Consider the following 23,721-nt stretch of genomic DNA (forward strand, 5'->3'; position numbering starts at 1 on the left):
ACAAGTAACCAGCAAGTGCACTGGGTCGTCCAAGTAATACCTTACGTGAGTAAGGGTCGAATCCCACGGAGATTGTTGGTATGAAGCAAGCTATGGTCACCTTGTAAATCTCAGTCAGGCGGATATAAAGCAGTAATGGGTTTTCGAAAATAAATAATAGAACAGGGATAGAGGTACTTATGTAAATCATTGGTGAGAATTTTAGATAAGCGAATAGAGATGCTTTCATTCCTCTGAACCTCTGCTTTCCTGCTATCTTTATCCAATCAGTCTTACTCCTTTCCATGGCTGGCTTTATGTGATACATCACCATTGTCAATGGCTACTTTCGGTCTTCTCTCGGGAAAATGATCCAAATGCCCTGTCACGGCACGGCTAATCGTCTAGAGGCATCACCCTTGTCAATGGCTTCATCTTATCCTCTCAGTGAAAATGGTCAACGCACCCTGTCACGGCACGGCTATTCATCTGTCGGTTCTCGATCATGCTGGAATAGGATTTACTATCCTTTTGCGTCTGTCACTACGCCCAGCAATCGCGAGTTTGAAGCTCGTCACAGCCATTCAATCATTGAATCCTACTCGGAATACCACAGACAAGGTTTAGACTTTCTGGATTCTCTTGAATGCTGCCATCATTCTAGCTTACACCACGAAGATTCCGATTAAGAGATCTAAGAGATACTCATTCAATCTAATGTAGAACGGAAGTGGTTGTCAGGCACGCGTTCATAGGGAATGATGATGATTGTCACGTTCATCACATTCAGGTTGAAGTGCGAATGAATATCTTAGAAGCGAAATAAGATGAATTGAATAGAAAACAGTAGTACTTTGCATTAATCTTTGAGGAATAGCAGAGCTCCACACCTTAATCTATGGAGTGTAGAAACTCTACCGTTGAAAATACATAAGTGAGAGGTCCAGGCATGGCCGAATGGCCAGCCCCCAAAACGAGATCACAGGATCAAAATACAATCCAGGATGTCTAATACAATAGTAAAAGGTCCTATTTATAATAAACTAGCTACTAGGGTTTACAGAAGTAAGTAATTGATGCATAAATCCACTTCTGGGGCCCACTAGGTGTGTGCTTGGGCTGAGCTTTAAATTTCCACGTGCAGAGGCCATTTGTGGAGTTGAACGCCAGGTTTTGATCCATTTCTGGCGTTCAACTCTGGTTTTTGATCCCTTTCTGGCGCTGAACGCCAGAATTGGGCAGAGAGCTGGCGTTGAACGCCAGTTTACGTCGTCTATTTTTGGCCAAAGTATGGACTATTATATATTTCTGGAAAGCCCTGGATGTCTACTTTCCAACGCAATTGGAAGCGCGCCATTTCGAGTTCTGTAACTCCAGAAAATCCACTTTGAGTGCAGGGAGGTCAGTATCCAACAGCATCAGCAGTCCTTCTTCAACCTCTGAATCTGATTTTTGCTCAAGTCCTTCAATTTCAGTCAGAAAATACCTGAAATTACAGAAAAACACACAAACTCATAGTAAAGTCTAGAAATGTGAATTTAACATAAAAACTAATGAAAACATCCCTAAAAGTAACTAGATCCTACTAAAAACATACTAAAAACAATGCCAAAAAGCGTATAAATTATCCGCTCATCATTCACCAAATCTTGGTTCACTAAGTAAGGGACACAATTAATCTTTTATGACTAAGAAACATAATAAATAATCTAAGCATTCACCACTTCATCACTGTGCTACAATTGTGTCTTAAAACTTACCATTTTGATTTAATTAGGAAAAAGAAGGTTGAGGTAAAGACAAGCTGAAGATACGGCTATGACAAGCCAAGAGAGAAGGATCACATGTGCCTAGAGAGGTGTGCCTACCTTGGAAAGAAAAAATCTGCATGCTAGTCACCTTGGAGGACGAACCTCATGCAACCAATGAGAGGAGAATCCTTGTCAATCCTCAAGAGAACATGCAAGCCGTTCATCTCATGAAGTTACTATATTGTTCAACTCAATCTCCACCCTTCATAAGTCATGACCGAATCCCACTTCAAGTATGGTCTTCATCCAAAGCTTTAAAACCTTGCCTATAAATAGGTTGAGACATTTCTTGCATCACATATTCCTACAAGTCATCCTTAAAATCATAAGTCCTTGTTCCACCTTGTGCAATCCTAAACATGTCCCACCCTCCTCTCAACAGCAACATTTCTTTCTTCATTCTCTTTACACTATAAAATCGTACCTCAACCAACCACAAATTCACCCTTGCCTCCTCCCTCTAATTGAATTCATAGCTTCATCAAGTTCAAAGAGAAGACAAGGGAAGGAACCAATGGTAACCGAACCCCCATCCTATGATATAAGGAAGTTTAGATCTCAGTTTCATGAAAGAAAATATCATAGATTCATGAAAACAAAGCACATCATTCATGAGAGGGGTTTTGAGCTGAGAGACGGGGAATACCCCATCATGAGGTAAATCACTATGGAAAGAAGGTGGGATCTTCTATGCGATCCTCTCACCAAGATTAGTGCAGTCATGATCAGGGAATTTTATGCAAATACTGTGAAAGAGAGTGAAGACAGCATCCCTTACAAAAGTTATGTTAGAAGAGTTGAAGTGGATTTTAGTCCAGCAGCCATTACAAGAGCGCTGAAGTTGAGAACCATAACTTATGAAGAGCCCAGCTATGAGGCCAGACTACAGGGAGAGAATGACCCTGATGAGATCTTACAGGGGATATGCTTGGAAGACACAGATTGGGAAAGAGATTCAAAAGGAATCCCAAGCCAATTGAAAAGAATAAATCTCATTCTTGAGGCCAAGGGGTGGTATGAGATAGTAAGGAGATCTATACTCCCTACTGGAAACACCTCAGGGGTCACAATCAAGCGAGCACTCTTGACATACTGTATCTTACATGGGGGAGAAATCAACCTTGCACAACTCATAGCGGACAGTATTCAAGAGATAGCTGAGAGCACAAACAAATCAACTAGGCTCGGTCATCCAAGCACCATTCTAAGGCTATGTAACAAAGCTGGAGTGATTTTTGAAGATGAGGACACAGAGAATTTGTTCACCAATGCAATGAATGCCAAAGAGCTGGAGGATTGACAAAAAGGAATGAGATGCCTCAAAATTTCATCCTGGAAGTGGAGCTATTTGACCTATGGGGCATTGATTTCATGGGACCCTTTCCCCCGTTCTACTCTTTCAGATACATCTTGGTGGCAGTGGAGTACGTCTCAAAGTGGGTGGAAGCCATAGCCACAACCACCTGTGATGCACAGATTGTCCTTCAATTCCTTAAGAAGCACATTTTCACTAGATATGGAGTGCCCAAGGGTCTTGTTAGCGATGGTGGTGGTCATTTCTGCAACAAACAGATAGAGAAACTCCTCCACAAATATGGAGTAATCCATAAAGTACAACACCATACCACCCTCAGACTAATGGCCAGGCTGAATTAGCAAATAGGGAGTTGAAGAAGATCTTAGAGAAAATAGTGGGAAGCACAAGAAAAGATTGGGCTAGGAAGCTAGAAGATGCACTCTGGGCATACAGAATAGCTTTCAAAACTCCCATTGGAAAGTCCCCTTTTCAGCTATTGTATGGAAAATCCTGCCACCTCCCTGTAGAGCTTGAACACAGAGCTTTTTGGGCTACTAAACTCCTCAACCTTGATTCTCAGGCAGCAGGGGAGAAAAGGTTACTACAACTAAATGAGTTGGATAAATTTAGGCTAAAAGCCTATGAAAATGCTAAGGTATACAAGGAAATAGCCAAGAGATGGCATGACAGGAAGATTTTAAAGAAAGAATTCAAACCAGGATAGCAAGTACTCCCTGGCAAGCTCAAGTCCAAATGGACTGGCCCATATTTAGTGACAAAGGTTTTTCCTTATGGAAATCTTGAGTTGCTAGATGAAGCTACACAGAGTCATTTCACAGCAAATGGGCACAGAGCAAAGCCTTACTTAGGAGGGCAATGGGACAAGGAAAAAGAGGTTCAGAACCTAAGCTAAGCAAGACTGAAGGATGTCAAGCTAATGGTAATAAAGAAGCGCTTGTTGGGAGGCAACCCAACCTGAGGTAGTTTTCTTCTCATAACTATTTTAATAAAAAGGTTAATTAGCTTTATCTATATTGCAAGAAGCTAAGTTTGGTGTTGCACACCAAAATAATATAAGGGAGAATGAAGGATTCTAAGTTTGGTGTTCCACTAAAGTCTCATCATAAAACGCATTCTCACTTTCTGCATAATGCTAGCTTCAAACATTTAGATAAACTAGTTAACTATTTGCTGTTTCATAGTTTTTAGTTTTATTACCTTTAGCAAGGAAAAAGGATTTCACATATAGTTAATTTGTTTCATAAGAAACATTGGCAAGGAACTAAGTTTGGTGTTCACACACCAAAGTAAAGTTCAAAAGCCCACAAACAAGCTTTGCAGATTAACCGGATACCTAAAGGGCTTGAAAATCAAGCAACGTTTGAGGAGTATGCATGAAAACAGCCAACAAATTAAAGAACATTTGCACTATGACTCAGAAGGAGCATAACAGAAGGAAGAATGAAAAGCTGCAACCACCCAACAGGTTGTATTTATACTTAATCCTTGTAGTTATGAAATGTTTTAATTCAGGGATTCCTTCATGCCTTGCTAGAATGTTCATTTAGTTGCAAGTAAAAGTACATGCTAAAGAAAGCTATCTGCATAATTTTTAGCTTAAAAGTTATCTACATAATAATTGTCATCCTTCATTAGCTTGAGTATTTTGCTTTGTTCCCTTGCTATTTGAATAAAAGAGAGATGTTTAATTTAGAAAAGTAATTGTTCAATGTTGCAAAAGTTAGAATGAAAAGTTAGTGGTGGTATGTGTTTGATTCAATTGTTAGCTCACAAAATAATTGCTGCACAATGACATGTTACTTGAAGCTTAAGCTAGTTGCTGCTATGATCCTTCAATTAATAAAAATCCCTTGAAAATGAATCAAAACAGAAAGAAAAAGAAATAGAAAAGCCAAAAAGTGGCAAAGAAACAAACAATAAGGCTAGACACCAAATAGCTTAGACCCTAGGACACATGCCTGTGGTGTTTTTATACTAGGATATGCTTGGACAAGTAAGTTCTAAGGAGTATTTCAAAACTTGGCCACTTAGATCAACTGATTTGGGATTACCAACTGAAAGTCCACAATAAAGAGCAACCTAGCTACAAAACACTTAGCTATCCAAAGAGATGCTAGGCATAAATGATCCTAGGAAGAAAAAGGTGAGCCATGTGTCTGTGGTAAAGAAATGTTGAGTATAATTAAGCCAAAGGCTGCTGCAACATTTGCAACCAAGCCTTCAATAAGTATTAAGCTCTATAAGCAAAAGAAAGAAGGAAAAAGTTAACAAGGGAAGTAAGCAGAAAGCAAGGCATTATAGCAGCAACCTTAGTGAACCCTTGAGGAAACATTGTTTATTTAACAGCAAGTAATAAATGAACTACTATTGATCTGCATAAAACCCCATGAACCAAGTTTAACTATCTGCTTAATAAGGACATGCATACTTCTCTATTTCATTCTATCTTCTCTTATGTTTAATGCTTGCTTGGGGACAAACAAGTTTTAAGTTTGGTATTGTGATGACAAGTCATCTTAGCCTAGTTTTACTAGTCTTTTTCTTTGTTTTTATTAGGTTTTATGCATTTTCTTGCATTGTAAGTAAGTAATTTGGAATGGAATTGCATGGTTTCCTTGAATCAATCAACCACCATTTAATTGATACTAAATCATGAGGTTTAAGCTAAATTTAATTGATATTTAAATGAATTATAAACCTTATGAATTTGGTGATACTTTGATTGGTTGTTTTGATTATTTACAGGTGAAGAAAAGAAGAAAACATGAAAGCGTAGCCTAAGAAGCGTGGCCCAAGGAAGAGAAAAGTGTAGCAAAAGAAACAAGGAAGCATGGCACATGGAAGGAGGAAGCACAGCGCTCTATCCAAGAGCGGAGCACTCTCTAAGGGAGCACAACAATGAACCAAGGAAGCAAGACTTGGATGCTATGCTCCCCTTGAGAGCGGAGCACAATTTTGAACCAAGAGAGAAAGAGGAAAAGAATGATGCTCCGCTCTTGTCAAGAGCATTATTGGGCTTCACTCAAAAATAAATTCAAGGAAGAAGTTTGCTAGTGAAAGCTACAAGGTTCGAACTCATGAGCAAGGGGGAGTGGGGGAGCGCTACTCACAAAGGAAATAAGCCAAAAATGGCTAAAATGCTACCCCCAAGGATCGAACGAAGCACCTTAAGGAAGCAAGGAGCAAGGCGCCACTTTGTGCACAAAGGAAATTGGCCAGCGCATGCCTCCAGCAAGAATCGAACCAAGGACCTTCCCTTGAAGTGCCAATGCTCCGCTCCCCACAAGAGCAGAGTGCTACTTCCATTATTCCTTGGTGCATGAGGCGCAACTTGACACGGCCCATGGAGCTTGTGCGCACAAGACAAGCTCCAAGACAAGGCAATGCTCTGCTCCCCACAAGAGTAGAGCGCTATCCTGAGGCACCCAACTTGGCACGCAACAAAGAGGCCAAAGACAAGCCTTGATGCTCCGCTCCCCTCAAGAGCAGAGCACTCCACTGGGAGCAAACACTCTTGGGCTAAAATTGGACCAAAATTCAATTAAAATTCAATTCTTCACCAAATTAAAAGGCCCACTCCAAATTCTAAAATCCAAAAATAGAAAATGTATAAATAGAAGCTAGTTTGATTTAGTGAGGACCTTTTGTTTCTTTGAGAATTTTCATTTTGTAATTTTTAGAGTTTTTATTTTGAATTTGGATCTTGGAGAATTTGGAAGGAGAATTGATCTCTCTTCTTCCTTGTTCTTGCTTAAGCACTCTTTACTTCTTGTCTTGGATCTTGGGTGGAGAATTGAAGAAATTCTGTTTCAATCTCACATTGAGATCTCTTTGTTTATCTTTCTGCATAATTCTAAGAACTGTGATTTACATTCCAAATTCTGTTTACTGCTTTCATCTCCCATTTCTTCTGCATTTTACTACTCCATTTTCTTATGCAATTGTTCTTATTAGATTAAGGAAGGATTTGAGATCTAGACTTATTTTCTAGTCTCCTCCACCCCTGAGATCTTCAACTTTATTTTAGTTATTGCAAGTGAATTACATTTTACTTTCTGTTTATATTTTCAAGCAATTGTTCTTCTCTTGTTTAGATCTACTGCATTTAGATTCATTTTCTCCTTCTCTGTTAATTGTCATTTTATTTCTGCTTGTTTAATTTCTGCAATCCCAGCTCCCTGAACCCTTTTACAATTCAAGCAATTTATATTCCTTGCACTTTAAGATTCTGTCATTTACATTTCTTGCAATCTAAACTTCTGCAATTTAATTTACTTGTTCTTTAAGATTCAGCACTTTTACTTTCTGTTCTCTTTAATTTACTGCAATTCTTCCCTCTCCAATTACATTTCATGCAATTTAGCTTCTGTCAATTACAAACCATTCAAACCAATACTTGATTCGCTTGACTAAATCAACCACTAAACTAAAATTGCTCAATCCTTCAATCCCTGTGGGATCGACCTCACTCATGTGAGTTATTATTACTTGATGCGACCCGGTATACTTACCGGTTAGATTTGTGTGCTTGGAATTCGTTTTCCAAAAATACACATCACTCACTACCTTCAATTTCATACATCATACACACTACTACCCCCCTTGGCCGAAACCACTACTACCCTTCATCTCCTCCATTTTTTCTTCTTCTTCTACTCCTTTCTTTTTTCTTTTGCTCGAGGACGAGCAAACCTTTTAAGTTTGGTATGGAAAAAGCTTTGCTTTTCTAGTTTTCCATAACCATCAAATGGCACCTAAGGCCGGAGAAACCTCTAGAAAGAGGAAAGAGAAGGTAATTTCTTCCACCTCCGAGTCATGGGAGATGGAGAGATTCATCTCAAAGGTCCATCAAGACCACTTCTATGAAATTGTGGCCAAGAAAAAAGTGATTTCCGAAGTCCCCTTTATGCTAAAAATGGGTGAATATCCGGAAATCTGACATGAGATTCGAAGAAGATGTTGGGAAGCTCTCACCAACCCCATCCAACAAGTTAGAATCTTAATGGTTCAAGAGTTCTATGCCAATGCATGGATCACTAAGAACCATGATCAAAGTATGAACCCAAACCCAAAGAATTGGCTCATAATGGTTCGGAGGAATTACTTGGATTTCAGTCCGGAAAATGTGAGGTTGGCATTTAACTTGCCAATGATGAGAGGAGATCCTCATCCTTTCACTAGAAGGGTCAACATTGATCAAAGGTTGGACCAAGTCCTTAGGGACATTTGTGTGGAAGGAGCTCAATGGAAGAGAGACTCAAGAGGCAAGCCGGTTCAACTAAGAAGGCTTGACCTCAAATCCGTGGCTAGGGGATAGTTGGAGTTCATCCAACACTCTATCATTCCTACTAGTAACCGGTCTGAAGTTACAATAGACCGGGCCATCATGATCCATAGTATCATGAATAGAGAGGAAGTAGAAGTTCATGAGATCATACCTCTAGAACTCTACAAGGTGGCAGACAAGCCCTCTACTTTGGCAAGGTTAGACTTCCATCATCTCATCTGTAACCTATGCGATTCAGCTGGAGTTGTCATAGAGGAAGACATCCTCATTGAAGGACACAAGCCCATCACTAATAAGAGGATGGAGCAAACAAGAGAGCCCACTCATGGACCTCAACAAGAGCATGAGGAAATTCCTCATCAAGAAATCCCTGAGATGCCTCAAAGGATGTACTTTCCTCCACAAAACTATTGGGAACAAATCAACACCTCCTTAGGTGAATTGAGTTCCAACATGGGGCAACTAAGAATGGAGCACCATGTGCACTCCATTATCCTCAATGAAATCAGAGAGGACCAGAGAGCCATGAGGGAGGAGCAACAAAGGCAAGGAAGAGACATATAGGAGCTCAAGAGGAAGAACTAGCCGCCATCACTAAGGTGGACCCGGTCTTTAATTTCCTTGTTCTTATTTTTCTGTTTTTCGAATTTTATACTTTATGTTTTGTCTATGTTTGTGTCTTTATTACATGATCATTAGTGTCTAGTGTCTATGTCTTAAAGCTATGAATATCCTATGAATCCTTCACCTTTCTTAAATGAAAATTTTTTTTAATTGCAAAAGAACAAGAAGTACATGATTTTGAATTCTATCTTGAAATTAGCTTAATTATTTTGATGTGGTGGCAATACTTTTTGTTTTCTGAATGAATGCTTGAACAGTGCATACATTTGAATTTGTTGATTATGAATGTTAAAATTGTTGGCTCTTGAAAGAATAATGAAAAAAAGAGAAATGTTATTGATAATCTGAAAAATCATAAAATTGATTCTTGAAGCAAGAAAAAGCAGTGAAAAGCAAAAGCTTGCGAAAAAAATATGAAAAAAAAGGCGAAAAAAAAAAGAAGAAAGAAAAAGAAAAAGCAAGCAGAAAAAGCCAATAGCTCTTTAAACCCAAAGGCAAGGGTAAAAAGGATCCAAGACTTTGAGCATTAATGGATAGGAGGGCCCAAAGGAATAAAATCCTGGCCTAAGTGGCTAAATCAAGCTGTCCCTAACCATGTGCTTGTGGCGTGAAGGTGTCAAGTGAGAACCTTGAGACTGAGCGGTTAAAGTCGTGGTCCAAAGCAAAAAGAATGTGCTTAAGACCTCTGGGCACCTCTAACTGGGGACTCTAGCAAAGCTGAGTCACAATCTGAAAAGGTTCACCCAGTTATGTGTCTATGGCATTTATGTATCCGGTGGTAATACTGGAAAACAAAATGCTTAGGGTCACGGCCAAGACTCATAAAGTAGCTGTGTTCAAGAATTAACATAGTGAACTAAGAGAATCAATAACACTATCTGAATTCTGAGTTCCTATGGATGCCAAAACTGTTCAGAAGCAAAAAGGCTACAAGTTCCGCTAATCTAATTGAAGCTAATCTTCATTGATTTTTTTGAGATTTATTGTATTTTATCTTCCTTTTATCCTATTTTGTTTTTAGTTGCTTGGGGACAAGCAACAATTTAAGTTTGGTGTTGTGATGAGCGGATAATTTATACCCTTTTTGGCATTGTTTTTACATAGTTTTTAGTATGTTTTAGTTACTTTTTATTATATTTTTATTAGTTTTTATGCAAAAATCTCATTTCTAGACTTTACTATGAGTTTCTGTGTTTTTCTATAATTTCAGGTATTTTTTGGCTGAAATTGAGGGACCTGAGCAAAAATCTGATTCAGAGGCTGAAAAAGGACTGCAGATGCTGTTGGATTTTGACCCTTCTGCACTTGAAATAGAATTCTGGAGGTACAGAAGCCCAATTGGTGTGCGCTCAATTGCGTTGGAAAATAGACATCTTGGGCTTTCCAGCAATATATAATAGTCTATACTTTGCTCGAGATTTGATGGCCCAAACTGGCGTCCAAAGTCAGCCTAAAACTTCTTGGCGTAAAACGCCCAAACTGGCACCAGAATTGGAGTTAAACGCCTAAACTGGCACCCAAGCTGGCGTTTAACTCCAGGAACAGCGTATGCACGTGAAATCTTCAATGCTCAACCCAAGCACACACCAAGTGGGCCCCGAAAGTGGATTTCTGTACTATCTGTACTTAGTTACTCATTTTCTGTAACCCTAGGCTACTAGTCTAGTATAAAAACTACTTTTAGAGATTTATTTTAGAGGATCTTTTGGAATCATATGTAACTTTTATCATCTATTGTTCACATTTGGAGATTGGCCTCACGGCTATGCCTAGACCTCTTTTCTCTTATGTATTTTCAACGGTGGAGTTTCTACACCCCATAGATTAAGGTGTGGAGCTATGCTGTTCTTCATGAATTAATGCAAGTACTATTATTTTTCTTACAATTCACGCCTACTTCTTCTCCAAGATATACTCTCGTACTTAATTCAGTTAAGTCAGAATGAAGGGGTGACCCGTGACAATCACCCAATCTTTGTTACTCGCTTAGCCAAGATCCGCGTGCCGGACAACCACAAAGTGGTCTACATGATGTTTAACGTTGTCATTGGATGACAACTGGAGTATATTCTCTTGGATATCTAATACACGAACCGAGTCCGTGAGATTAGTATCTTCGTGGTATAGGCTAGAATCATTGGCAGCATTCCTAGGATCCGAAAAGTCTAAACCTTATCTGTGGTATTCCGAGTAAGATCTGGGAAGGGATGAATGTGACGAGCTTTAAACCTGCGAATGTTGGGCGCAGGGACAGTGTGCAAAAGGATCAATGGATCCTATTCCGACACTAGTGGGAACCGACAGATGATTAGCCATGCGATAGCTGTACCTGGAATTTTTCATCCGAGACGAGAAATCCGACAGTTGATTAGCCGTGCAGAAACCGTAGAGGACCATTTTCACTGAGAAGATCTTACAGCTTGCCATGGAAGGGAGCACGCATGGTTGGAAGAAGGCAGTAGGAAAGCAGAGGTTCAGAAGCAACAAAGAATCTCCAGACGCTTATCTGAAATTCCCACCAATGAATTACATAAGTAACTTTATCTTATTTTATGTTTTATTTATCTTTTAATTATCAAAACCCCATAATCATTTGAATCCGCCTGACTGAGATTTACAAGATGACCATAGCTTGCTTCAAGCTAACAATCTCCGTGGGATCAACCCTTACTCACGTAAGGTTTATTACTTGGACGAGCCAGTGCACTTGCTGGTTAGTTGTGCGGAGTTGTGAAAAGTGTGAATCACGATTTCCCACACCAAGTTTTTGGCACCGTTGCCGGGGATTGTTCGAGTTTGGACAACTGACGGTTCATCTTATTGCTTAGATTAGGTAATTTTATTTTATGTTTAAGCTTTTTAATTTTATTTTCGAAAAAAAAAGAAAAAAATAAAATAAAAATGTTCTTCAGAATTTTTAAGAATGAATTCTAGAGTTTCATGAGATATGTTGAAACCTGGCTGGCTGTAAAGCCATGTCTAATCTTTTGGACCGAGGTTTCCACTTATCTTTGCAAGAGCCTTTTGGTTCCCATCAATTTGGCTGTTGTATGTAATACTCTGCTAAAGCTTGGCTGGCCATTTGGCCATGTCTAATTCTATTGGACCGAAGCTTTAGACTAACATTGCATGAATCCTGGAATTCTTATTAAAAATTTTGTATCTCTTTATTTTCTTTTTTCCAAAATAATTTTTGAAAATACAAAAAAAATTAATAAATCATAAAAAACCAAAAATTTTGTGTTTCTTGTTTGAGTTTAGTGTCAAATTTTAAGTTTGGTGTCAATTGCATGCTTTTAAAATTTTCGAAAATATATGCATTATGTTCTTCATTGATCTTCAAGTTGTTCTTGATGATTTTCCTTGTTTGATCTTTACATTTTCTTGTTTTGTGTCTTTTCTTGTTTTTCATATGCATTCTTGAATTATTAGTGTCTAAACATTAAAAATTTCTAAGTTTTGTGTCTTGCATGTCTTTCTTTTCTTAAAAATTTTCAAAAATATGCTCTTGGTGTTCATCATGATCTTCAAAGTATTCTTGGTGTTCATCTTGACATTCAAAATGTTCTTGCATGCATATATTGTTTTGATCTTAAATTTTTATGTTTTGTGTCATTCTTTTTATTTTTTTCTCTCCTCATTAAAAATTCAAAAATAAAAAATAATATCTTTCCCTTATTTCACTCATAAAATTCGAATTTTGGGTTGATTTAGTCAAAACTTTTAAAATTTGATTGTTTCTTGTTAGTTAAGTCAAAAATTCAATTTAAAAATTCTATCTTTTCAAATCTTCTTCAAAAATCAAATCTTTTTTTCATTTTTCTTAATATTTTCGAAAATTTTAAAATTGATGATTTTCAAAATCTTTTTCTTATTTCTACTTCATATTTTCGAATTTATTGCTAACATTTAATGTTTTGATTAAAAAATTTCAAGTTGTTACTTGCCTATTAAGAATGGATCAATCTTTAAATTCTAGAATCATAACTTTTAGTTTCTTGTTAGTCAAGTAATCAACTTTAATTTCAAAAATCAAATCTTTTTAATTTCCTTTTCAAATCTTTTGCAATTAACCACTTGAATTTTTGTTTTAATTTTATAAGTCTACTATTTTTATCTTTTTCAAAATCACCTAATTACTTTTCTCTCTCTAATTTTCGAAAACCACTAACAACTTTTTTAAAATTCTTTTTAATTAACTAATTGTTTTAAATTTTAATTTTAGTTTATTTCTTTTGATAAATTTGAATTCTAACTAATAATTAAAATAAAAACAAAAAATATTTTTCTTTTCCTTTAAATTAAAATTCAAATACTCTCTCTCTCTCTCTCTCTCTCTCTCATCTCTTTCTATTTATTTTATTTATTTACTAACACTCTTCTTCTTAAAATTCGAACCCTCTCCCTCTCTCTGTGTTTGAGTTCTTCTTCTTCTCCCTTCTTCATTCTATTCTTCTATTCTTCTACTCACATAAAGGAATCTCTATAATGTGACATAGAGGATTCCTCTTCTTTTCTGTTCTCTTCTTTTTCATATGAGCAGGAGCAAGGATAAGAACATTCTTGTTGAAGCTGATCCTGAACCTGAAAGGACTCTGAAGAGGAAGCTAAGAGAAGCTAAAGCACAAAACTCTGGAGAGGACCTAACAGAAATTTTCGAAAAAGAAGAAAACATGGCAGCCGAAAATAACAACAATGGTGGAGATGCAAGGAAGATGCTTGGTGACTTTACTGCACCCACTTTTGACTTCTATGATAGAAGCATCTCAATTCCTGCAATTGGAGCAAACAACCTTGTGCTTAAGCCTCAATTAGTTTCTCTAATGCAGCAGAATTGCAAGTTTCATGGACTTCCATTGGAAGATCCTCATCAGTTCTTAGCTGAATTCCTGCAAATCTGTGACACTGTCAAGACCAATGGGATTAATCCTGAGGTCTATAGACTTATATTTTTTCCCTTTGCTGTAAGAGACAAAGCTAGGACATGGTTGGACTCACAACCTAAAGAAAGCCAGAACTCTTGGGAAAAGTTGGTCAATGCTTTCTTGGCCAAATTCTTTCCACCTCAAAAGTTGAGCAAGCTTAGAGTGGAAGTCCAAACCTTCAGACAAAAAGAAGGTGAATCCCTCTATGAAGCTTGGGAAAGATACAAGCAATTAATTAAGGACATTTTTGTGAAAAGAGCCCAATGGAAAAGAGACTCAAGAGGCAAGCCGGTTCAACTAAGAAGGCTTGACCTCAAACCCGTGGCTAGGGGATGGTTGGAGTTCATCCAACGTTCTATCATTCCTACTAGCAACCGGTCTGAAGTTACAATAGACCGGGCTATCATGATCCATAGAATCATGAATGGAGAGGAAGTAGAAGTTCATGAGATCATACCTCTAGAACTCTACAAGGTGGCGGACAAGCCATCTACTTTAGCAACGTTAGCCTTCTCTCATCTCAACTGTAACCTATGCAATTCAGCTGGAGTTGTCATAGAGGAAGACATCCTCATTTAAGGAGACAAGCCCATCACTAAGAAGAGGATGGAGCAAACAAGAGAGCACACTCATGGACCTCAACAAGAGCATGAGAAAATTCCTCATCAAGAAATCCCTGAGATGCCTCAAGGGATGCACTTTCCTCCACAAAACTATTGGGAACAAATCAACACCTCCTTAGGAGAATTGAGTTCCAACATGGGGCAACTAAGAATGGAGCACCAAGAGCACTCCATTATACTCAATGAAATTAGAGAGGACCAGAGAGCCATGAGGGAGGAGCAACAAAGGCAAGGAAAAGACATAGAGGAGCTCAAGCACTCCATAAGAACTTCAAGAGGAAGAACTAGCCGCCATCACTAAGGTGGGCCCGTTCTTTAATTTTCTTGTTCTTATTTTTCTATTTTTCGAATTTTATACTTTATGTTTTGTCTATGTTTGTGTCTTTATTACATGATCATTAGTGTCTAGTGTCTATGTCTTAAAGCTATGAATATCCTATGAATCCTTCACCTTTCTTAAATGAAAAATGTTTTTAATTACAAAAGAACAAGAAGTACATGATTTTGAATTCTATCTTGAAATTAGCTTAATTATTTTGATGTGGTGGCAATACTTTTTGTTTTCTGAATGAATGCTTGAACAATGCATACTTTTGAATTTGTTGTTTATGAATGTTAAAATTGTTGGCTCTTGAAAGAATAATGAAAAAAGAGAAATGTTATTGATAATCTGAAAAATCATAAAATTGATTCTTGAAGCAAGAAAAAGCAGTGAAAAGCAAAAGCTTGCGAAAAAAATATAAAAAAATGGCAAAAAAAAGAAAAAAGAAAAAGAAAAAGCAAGCAGAAAAAGCCAATAGCCCTTTAAAACAAAAGACAAGGGTAAAAAGGATCCAAGGCTTTGAGCATTAATGGATAGGAGGGCCCAAAGGAATAAAATCCTGGCCTAAGTGGCTAATCAAGCTGTCCTTAACCATGTGCTTGTGGCGTGAAGGTGTCAACTGAGAAGCTTGAGATTGAGCGGTTAAAGTCGTGGTCCAAAGCAAAAAGAGTGTGCTTAAGAGCATTGGGCACCTCTAACTGGGGACTCTAGCAAGGCTGAGTCACAATCTGAAAAGGTTCACCCAGTTATGTGTTTGTGGCATTTATGTATCCGGTGGTAATACTGGAAAACAAAATGCTTAGGGTCACGGCCAAGACTCATAAAGTAGCTGTGTTCAAGAATCAACATACTGAACTAAGAGAATCAATAATACTATCTGAATTCTGAGTTCCTATGGATGCCAATCACTCTGAACTTCAAAGGATAAAATGAGATGCCAAAACTGTTCAGAAGCAAAAAGGCTACAAGTCCCGCTCATCTAATTGAAGCTAATCTTCATTGATATTTTTTAGATTTATTGTATTTTCTCTTCTTTTTATCCTATTTTGTTTTTAGTTTCTTGGGGACAAGCAACAATTTAAGTTTGGTGTTGTGATGAGCAGATAATTTATACCCTTTTTGGCATTATTTTTACATAGTTTTTAGTATGTTTTAGTTACTTTTTATTATATTTTTATTAGTTTTTATGCAAAAATCACATTTCTGGATTTTACTATTAGTTTGTGTGTTTTTCTATTATTTCAGGTATTTTTTGGCTGAAATTGACGGACCTGAGCAAAAATCTAATTCAGAGGCTGAAAAAGGACAGCAGATGCTGTTGGATTCTGACCCTCTTGCACTCAAAATGGATTTTCTGGAGCTACAGAAGCCCAATTGGCATTTGCATAATTCTTTTGGAAAGTAGACATATTGGGATTTCCAAAAATATATAATAGTCCATACTTTGCCCGAGATTTGATGGCCCAAACTGGCGTCCAAAGTCAGCCTAAAACTTCCTGGCGTAAAACGCCCAAACTGGCACCAAAATTGGAGTTAAACGCCCAAACTGGCACCTAAGCTGGCATTTAACTCCAGGAACAGCCTATGCATGTGAAAGCTTCAATGCTCAGCCCAAGCACATACCAAGTGGGCCCTAGAAATGGATTTTTGCACTATCTGCACTTAGTTACTCATTTTCTGTAACCCTAGGCTACTAGTTTAGTATAAAAAATACTTTTAGAGATTTATTTTAGAGGATCTTTTGGAATCATATGTAACTTTTATCATCTATTATTCACGTTTGGAGGCTGGCCTCACGGCCATGCCTAGACCTCTTTTTTCTTATGTATTTTCAACGGTGGAGTTTCTACACCCCATAGATTAAGGTGTGGAGCTCTGCTGTTCTTCATGAATTAATGCAAGTACTATTGTTTTTCTTTCAATTCACGCCTACTTCTTCTTCAAGATATACTCTCATACTTAATTCAGTTAAGTCAGAATAAAGGGGTAACCCGTGACAATCACCCAATCTTCGTTACTCGCTTAGCCAAGATCCGCGTGCCTGACAATCACAAAGCAGTCTACATGATGTTCAACGTAGTCATTGGACGACAGCTGGAGTATATTCTCTTGGATATCTAATACACGGACCGAGTCCGTGAGATTAGTATCTTCGTGGTATAGGCTAGAATCATTGGCAGCATTCCTGGGATCCGGAAAGTCTAAACCTTGTCTGTGGTATTCCGAGTAGGATCTGGGAAGGGATGGCTGTGACGAGCTTCAAACCTGCGAATGTTGGGTGCAGTGACAGTGTGCAAAAGGATTAATGGATCCTATTTCGATACTAGTGGGAACCGACAGATGATTAGCCATGCGGTAGCTGTACCTGGTATTTTTCATCCGAGACGAGAAATCCAACAGTTGATTAGCCGTGCAGAAACCGTAGAGGACTATTTTCCCTGAGAGAATCTTACAGCTTGCCATGGAAAGGAGCACGCATGGTTGGAAGAAGGCTGATGAGCGAAAAATTTATACGCTTTTTTGGCATTGTTTTTAGGTGTTTTTAGTAGGATCTAGCTACTTTTTAGTATATTTTTATTAGTTTTCAAGCAAAATTCACATTTCTGGACTTTACTATGAGTTTGTGTGTTTTTCTGTGATTTCAGGTATTTTCTGGTTGAATTTGAGGGACCTGAGCAAAAATCTTATTCAGAGGCTGAAAGGACTGCAGATGCTGTCGGATTCTGACCTCCCTGCACTCAAAATATATAATAGTCCACACTTTGTTCGAGTTTTGACGACGTAAACTGGCGTTTAAACGCTAACTTCCTGCCCTATTATGGCGTTAAACGCCAGAACTGAGTTACAAGCTGTTGTTAAATGCCCAAACTGGCACCAAAGCTGGCGTTTAACTCCAAGAAGAGTCTCTACACGTGAAAGCTTCCATGCTCAGGCCAAGCACACACCAAGTGGGCCCCGGAAGTGGATTTTTGCACTATCTGCACTTAGTTACTTATTTTCTGTAACCCTAGCTACTAGTTTAGTATAAAAACTACTTTTAGTAATTTATTTTATATCCTTTGATCAGTTTTATGCTATTATAGATCATTGTACATGTTTGGAAGCTGGCCTCACGGCCATGCCTGGACCTTTCACTTATGTATTTTCAACGGTAGAGTTTCTACACCCCATAGATTAAGGTGTGGAGCTCTGCTATTCCTCATGAATTAATGCAAAGTACTATTATTTTTCTATTCAACTCAAGCTTATTCTTATTCTAAGATATTCATTTGCACACAAGAACATGATGAATGTGATGATCAAGTGGCACTCATCACCATTCTCACTTATGAATGCGTGCCTGACAAACACTTCTGTTCTACATGAAAACAAGCTTGAATACATATCTCTTAGCCTCCTGGTTCACGATCAGAGTCTTCGTGGTATAAGCTAGAATTATTGGCAGCCATTCCTAAGATCCGGAAAGTCTAAACCTTGTATGTGGTATTCCGAGTAGGATCTGGGAAGGGATGACTATGACAGACGCAAAAGGATCAATGGATCCTATTCTAACATGAGTGAGAACCGACATATGATTAGCCGTGTGGTGACAGTACACTTGGACCATTTTCACTGAGAGGACGGATGGTAGCCATTGACAACGGTGATCCCCCAACATACAGCTTGCCATGGAAAGGAGTATGAATGATTGAATGAAGACAGTAGGAAAGCAGAGATTCAGAAGCAACAAGCATCTCCATACGCTTATCAGAAATCCCACCAATGAATTACATAAATATTTCTATTTTATTTTATATTTTATTTATATTTTAATTCTCAAAACTTCATAACCATTTAAATATGCCTGACTGAGATTTACAAAGATGACCATAGCTTGCTTCAAGCGGACAATCTTCGTGGGATCAACCCTTACTCATGTAAGGTTTATTACTTGGACGACCCACTGCACTTGCTGGTTAGTTGTGTGGAGTTGTGAAAAAGAGTTGAGATTACGATTGTGCGTACCAAGTTTTTGGCGCCATTTCAGAGATCACAATTTCGTGCACCAAAGGCAGTAGGAAAGCAGAGGTTCAGAAGCAACAAAGCTTCTCCAGATGCTTATCTGAAATTCCCACCAATGAATTACATAAGTAACTTTATCTTATTTTATGTTTTATTTATCTTTTAATTATCAAAACCCCATAACCATTTGAATCCGCCTGACTGAGATTTACAAGATGACCATAGCTTGCTTCAAGCCGACAATCTTTGTGGGATCGACCCTTACTCACATAAGGTTTATTACTTGGACGACCCAGTGCACTTGCTGGTTAGTTGTGCGGAGTTGTGAAAAGTGTGAATCACAATTTTCCACACCAACAGACCTGTGTGTACGCACACGCAGAGGCAGGCAGTCTGTTCATAATGTTAGCACAGCTTGTGCGCGCACATACCCATTGAGGAATTGTAACCTGTGCGCACGCACACGTTGGGAAGGTCAGTTTGTTGAGGGCACTAGCACAGGTTGTGCGGGCAAACAGACTTTATGAATTTTGGTACCTGTGCGTACGCACACCTCTATGCTTTCGCACACTTTTTAAAACTTCTTCTGGGTGTGCGCGCGCACACCCCTGTGCGTACGCACATGCCCTTTCCTCAATTTTAAACTTTGTTTTGAACTATTTCACCTTCCCAACAAGATTGTAAGATTCTATAACACCATTTTAAGACTTTGGGCTTAATTTTCAGTATAAGAACATGGGGGGAGTAACATAAGGGTTTTATTTGTTGATTATTATGAAAAATTAGAAAACGGAGGCTTAGGTTTCAGGTGTACTATGGATGGTTTGATGGCTTGCGATGGTAGACTGGTATGTGAAATAAGAACTGATGAACTGTTGAGTTTGGAACTGAAATGGGAATTGATAGTGGTTAAGATAGGTCGAAGACTCTGAATGAGATGATGGATCCATGCTCTACTAAAAATGTTTTCTAAAAATCACTGATGTATCATTTTATATTGAGATTATGAGACGCTATGCGCCCGGAAGGGACGGTGGTTAATCCCGCCTGTCGAGGTAGTGGTGGCGGCGTAAGGACAGTGGTTAATCTCGCTTACGTTGAGATGTGAGGTCTGAGGCAAGAGTATCCTGCTCACATCTCTTCGGATCAATAGAGTGTGCAGGCACAAAACCGTGGACAGTGATCCGAGCACTATATCTCGGGGGTTGCCAATGATGATTCCGAAGGGCGACATCTCCATGGAGATGTGTCGGGTTGGCAGTTGAACCAAAAATGTGATATCACAGCCAGTAGGACAGGCATTCATCATGTGCATTTTCTATCTGTTTGTTTGCTTTGCCAACTTGTAATTGTATGCCTAATTGTATAAGATGTCTAATTGCTACTTGAGTTAGTTACCTTATATGCTTCTAATTGTGAATTACTTGCTTTGTATATAATTGTGATTTCTACTGGGATTGAGGAGGTTTGGAAGGCAGTGGCGATGGGATCGCATGGAGGATAGGTTGGCGAAGGCTGTGGGACAGCGGTGTTTGGTTAGAATAGAAATCCCCTAAGATAGAATATCCTGTCTTTTTATGTTAATGTTTTATATATATATGCTTTATGGTTTTAGTGTGCTTTAAGATGAGATCTTGTGATGGATATGGAGCTTAGGATTGCCTTTGGCGTCCCTGGGTCTTATATCCTACATCACTAGGCACTGTTACCATACTGAGAACCTCTGGTTCTCATATCATATTCTGTTGTTCTTTTTCAGATGCAGGTCGCAACCCACCTCGGTGAGTTGCTTTGATGGTGACAGAAGCGGAGGATCCTGTTACTCTTGGAGTCTTTTTGATTTATTTTGTTTATTGATGAGCGGATATTTTATACGCTTTTTGGGGATAATTTCATATAGTTTAGAGTATGTTTTAGTTAGTTTTTAGTCTATTCCTAGTAGTTTTTAGGAAAAATTCATATTTCTGGACTTTACTATGAGTTGTGTGTTTTTCTGTAATTTCAGGTATTTTTCTGGCTGAAATTGAAGGAGCTGAGCAAAATTCTGATTCAGGCTGAAAAAGGACTGCTGATGCTGTTGGATTCTGACCTCCCTGCACTCAAAGTGGATTTTCTGGAGCTACAGAACTCGAAATGGCATGCTTCCAATTGCGTTGGAAAGTAGACATCCAGGGCTTTCCAGAAATATATAATAGTCCATACTTTGCACAAGGATAGATGACGTAAACTGGCGTTCAACGCCAGTTCTCTGCCCAATTCTGGCGTCCAACGCCAGAAAAGGATCAAAAACTGGAGTTGAACGCCCAAACTGGCATAAAAACTGGCGTTCAACTCCACAAATGGCCTCCGCACGTGAATTGCTTAAAGTCTCAGCCCCAGCACACACCAAGTGGGCCCCAGCACACCAAGTGGGCCCCAGAAGTGGATCTCTGCATCATCCATCATAGTCCACTCATATTATGTAACCCTAGGCTACTAGTTTAGTATTTAAACAACTTTTAGAGACTTATTCTGTATCTCATGACATTTCAGATCTAAACTTTGTATTCTCTGACGGCATGAGTCTCTAAACCCCATTGTTGGGGGTGAGGAGCTCTGCTGTGTCTCGATGAATTAATGCAAGTATTTCTGTTTTCCATTCAAACACGCTTGTTCCTATCTAAGATGTTCATTCGCGCTTAACTGTGATGGAGGTGATGAGCTGTGACACTCATCACCTTCCTCAAATCATGAACGTGTGCCTGACAACCACCTCCGTTCTATATACGATTGAATGAGTATCTCTTAGATTCCTTAATCAGAATCTCCGTGGTATAAGCTAGAACTGATGGCAGCATTCATGAGAATCCAGAAAGTCTAAACCTTGTCTGTGGTATTCCGAGTAGGATTCAAGGATTGAATGACTGTGACGAGCTTCAGACTCTTGAAGGCTGGGCGTTAGTGACAGACGCAAAAGGATAGTAAATCCTATTCCAACCGGATCGAGAACCAACCGGTGATTAGCCGTGCATTGACAGAGCGCGTGACCGTAGTTTTCACTGGGAGGACGGAAGGTAGCCATTGACAACGGTGATCCACCAACACACAGCTTGCCATAGGGGGACGTGCGTGCGTGAACAAGAAGACAGAGGAAAGCAGAGATTCAGAAGACAAAGCATCTCCAAAACTCCAACATATTCTCCATTACTGCACAACAAGTAATTTTTAATTTATGCTCTACTGGTTACTCACAATTCAATTGATAAACATAATTGACTTCCTGACTAAGATTTACAAGATAACCATAGATTGCTTCAAACCAACAATCTCCGTGGGATTCGACCCTTACTCACGTAAGGTATTACTTGGACGACCCAGTGCACTTGCTGGTTAGTGGTACGCGTTGTGAAAAGTGTGATTCGCAATTCGTGCACCAAGTTTTTGGCGCCGTTGCCGGGGATTGTTCGTGTTTGGACAACTAACGGTTTATTTTGTTGCTTAGATTAGGAAAAATTTTCTCTTTTTGGTTTAGAGTCTTTTATTATTTATCCCTTATTAAAACACTTTAAATTTATAGCTCAGTTAATTAGAACGTGGTGTTTATGTTCATGATAATTGGCTATCATATTTTTTAAAAACCTTTTTCAAAAATAATTTTTCTATTAAATCCTGTGCCAAACTTTAAGTTTGGTGTTTTCAAAAATAATCTTTCTTAAAATTTTTGAAGGTCCCATAACTCATTTGGCTAGAGCCTTAATCTGTGTTCTTGGTAATTGGGTTAGAGTCTTTTATATTCTTTTCAAAACCTTCTTTTTCATAAATAATATTTTCTCTATAAAATTTTGTGCCAAACTTAAAGTTTGGTGTTTTCTTGCTGATTTCCCTTTGGTTTTCGAAAATTTTGGTTTGGTTTTCTAAAAATTTTAAGTTTGGTGTTCTTTCTTCATGTTCTTATGTTCTTGTGAGTCTTCAAAGTGTTCTTGAGTTTTCCTTGTGTCTTGATCTTAAAATTTTTTAAGTTTGGTGTTCCTTGGTGTTTTCCCTCCAAATTTTTTGAAAACAAGGAGCATTAGATCCAAAAATTTTAAATCTTGTACTATCTTATTGTTTTTCTCTCTCCTCACTAAATTCAAAAATATCTTTTCAAAAATATCTCTTCTAACTTCCTAACTTCTTATCTTTTCAAAATTTGTTTCAACTAACTAACTTTTTGTTTGTTTCTTAACTTTTTCAAAACTACCTAACTAACTCTCCCTCTCTCTAATTTTCGAAAATATCTTCCCTCTTTTTCAAAAATTTCTTTTTTTTTTAACTAATTAATTTCTTTTTTTTTATAAACGAAAAAAAAAATTTTTTTAACTTCAAAATTCAAATCCTTTTTAGTTATTTTATTTTATTTAAGTATTTACTTCTTATAAAATAAAATAAATAAAAAGGTAAATCAGTCCAAGTTATATCCATAGATCCATCATGGACATAAGTGGAAATGAACAGTCCAGGAGGACTCTGGGGTCATATTCTAACCCCTCTACTGCTTCAGATGGGAGTAGCATCTGCATACCCTCCATTGGAGTCAGTAGCTTTGAGTTGAATCCTCAGCTCATTATCATGGTGCAGCAAAGTTGCCAGTATTCCGGTCTTCCACAGGAAGAACCTACAGAGTTTCTGGCACAATTTCTACAAATTGCTGACACAGTACATGATAAGGAAATAGATCAGGATGTCTACAGACTATTACTGTTTCCATTTGCTGTAAAAGATCAAGCCAAGAGGTGGTTAAATAACCAACCTAAGGCCAGCATAAGAACATGGAAACAGCTGACAGAAAAATTCCTGAATCAATATTTCCCT

At 38.2% G+C, this 23,721-nt stretch overlaps 1 protein-coding gene across 1 annotated transcript in view; it reads left to right on the forward strand.

The window, feature by feature from the left end:
• Positions 1-23,721, forward strand: part of LOC148544849 (uncharacterized) — a 90,591-nt gene that overhangs the window by 53,989 nt on the left and 12,881 nt on the right. The window lies entirely within an intron of this gene.

This window comes from Arachis ipaensis, chromosome B9 (genome assembly GCF_059453495.1).
Source record: "Arachis ipaensis isolate K30076 ecotype BB chromosome B9, ASM5945349v1, whole genome shotgun sequence".
NCBI classification, from domain to species: Eukaryota; Viridiplantae; Streptophyta; class Magnoliopsida; order Fabales; family Fabaceae; genus Arachis; species Arachis ipaensis.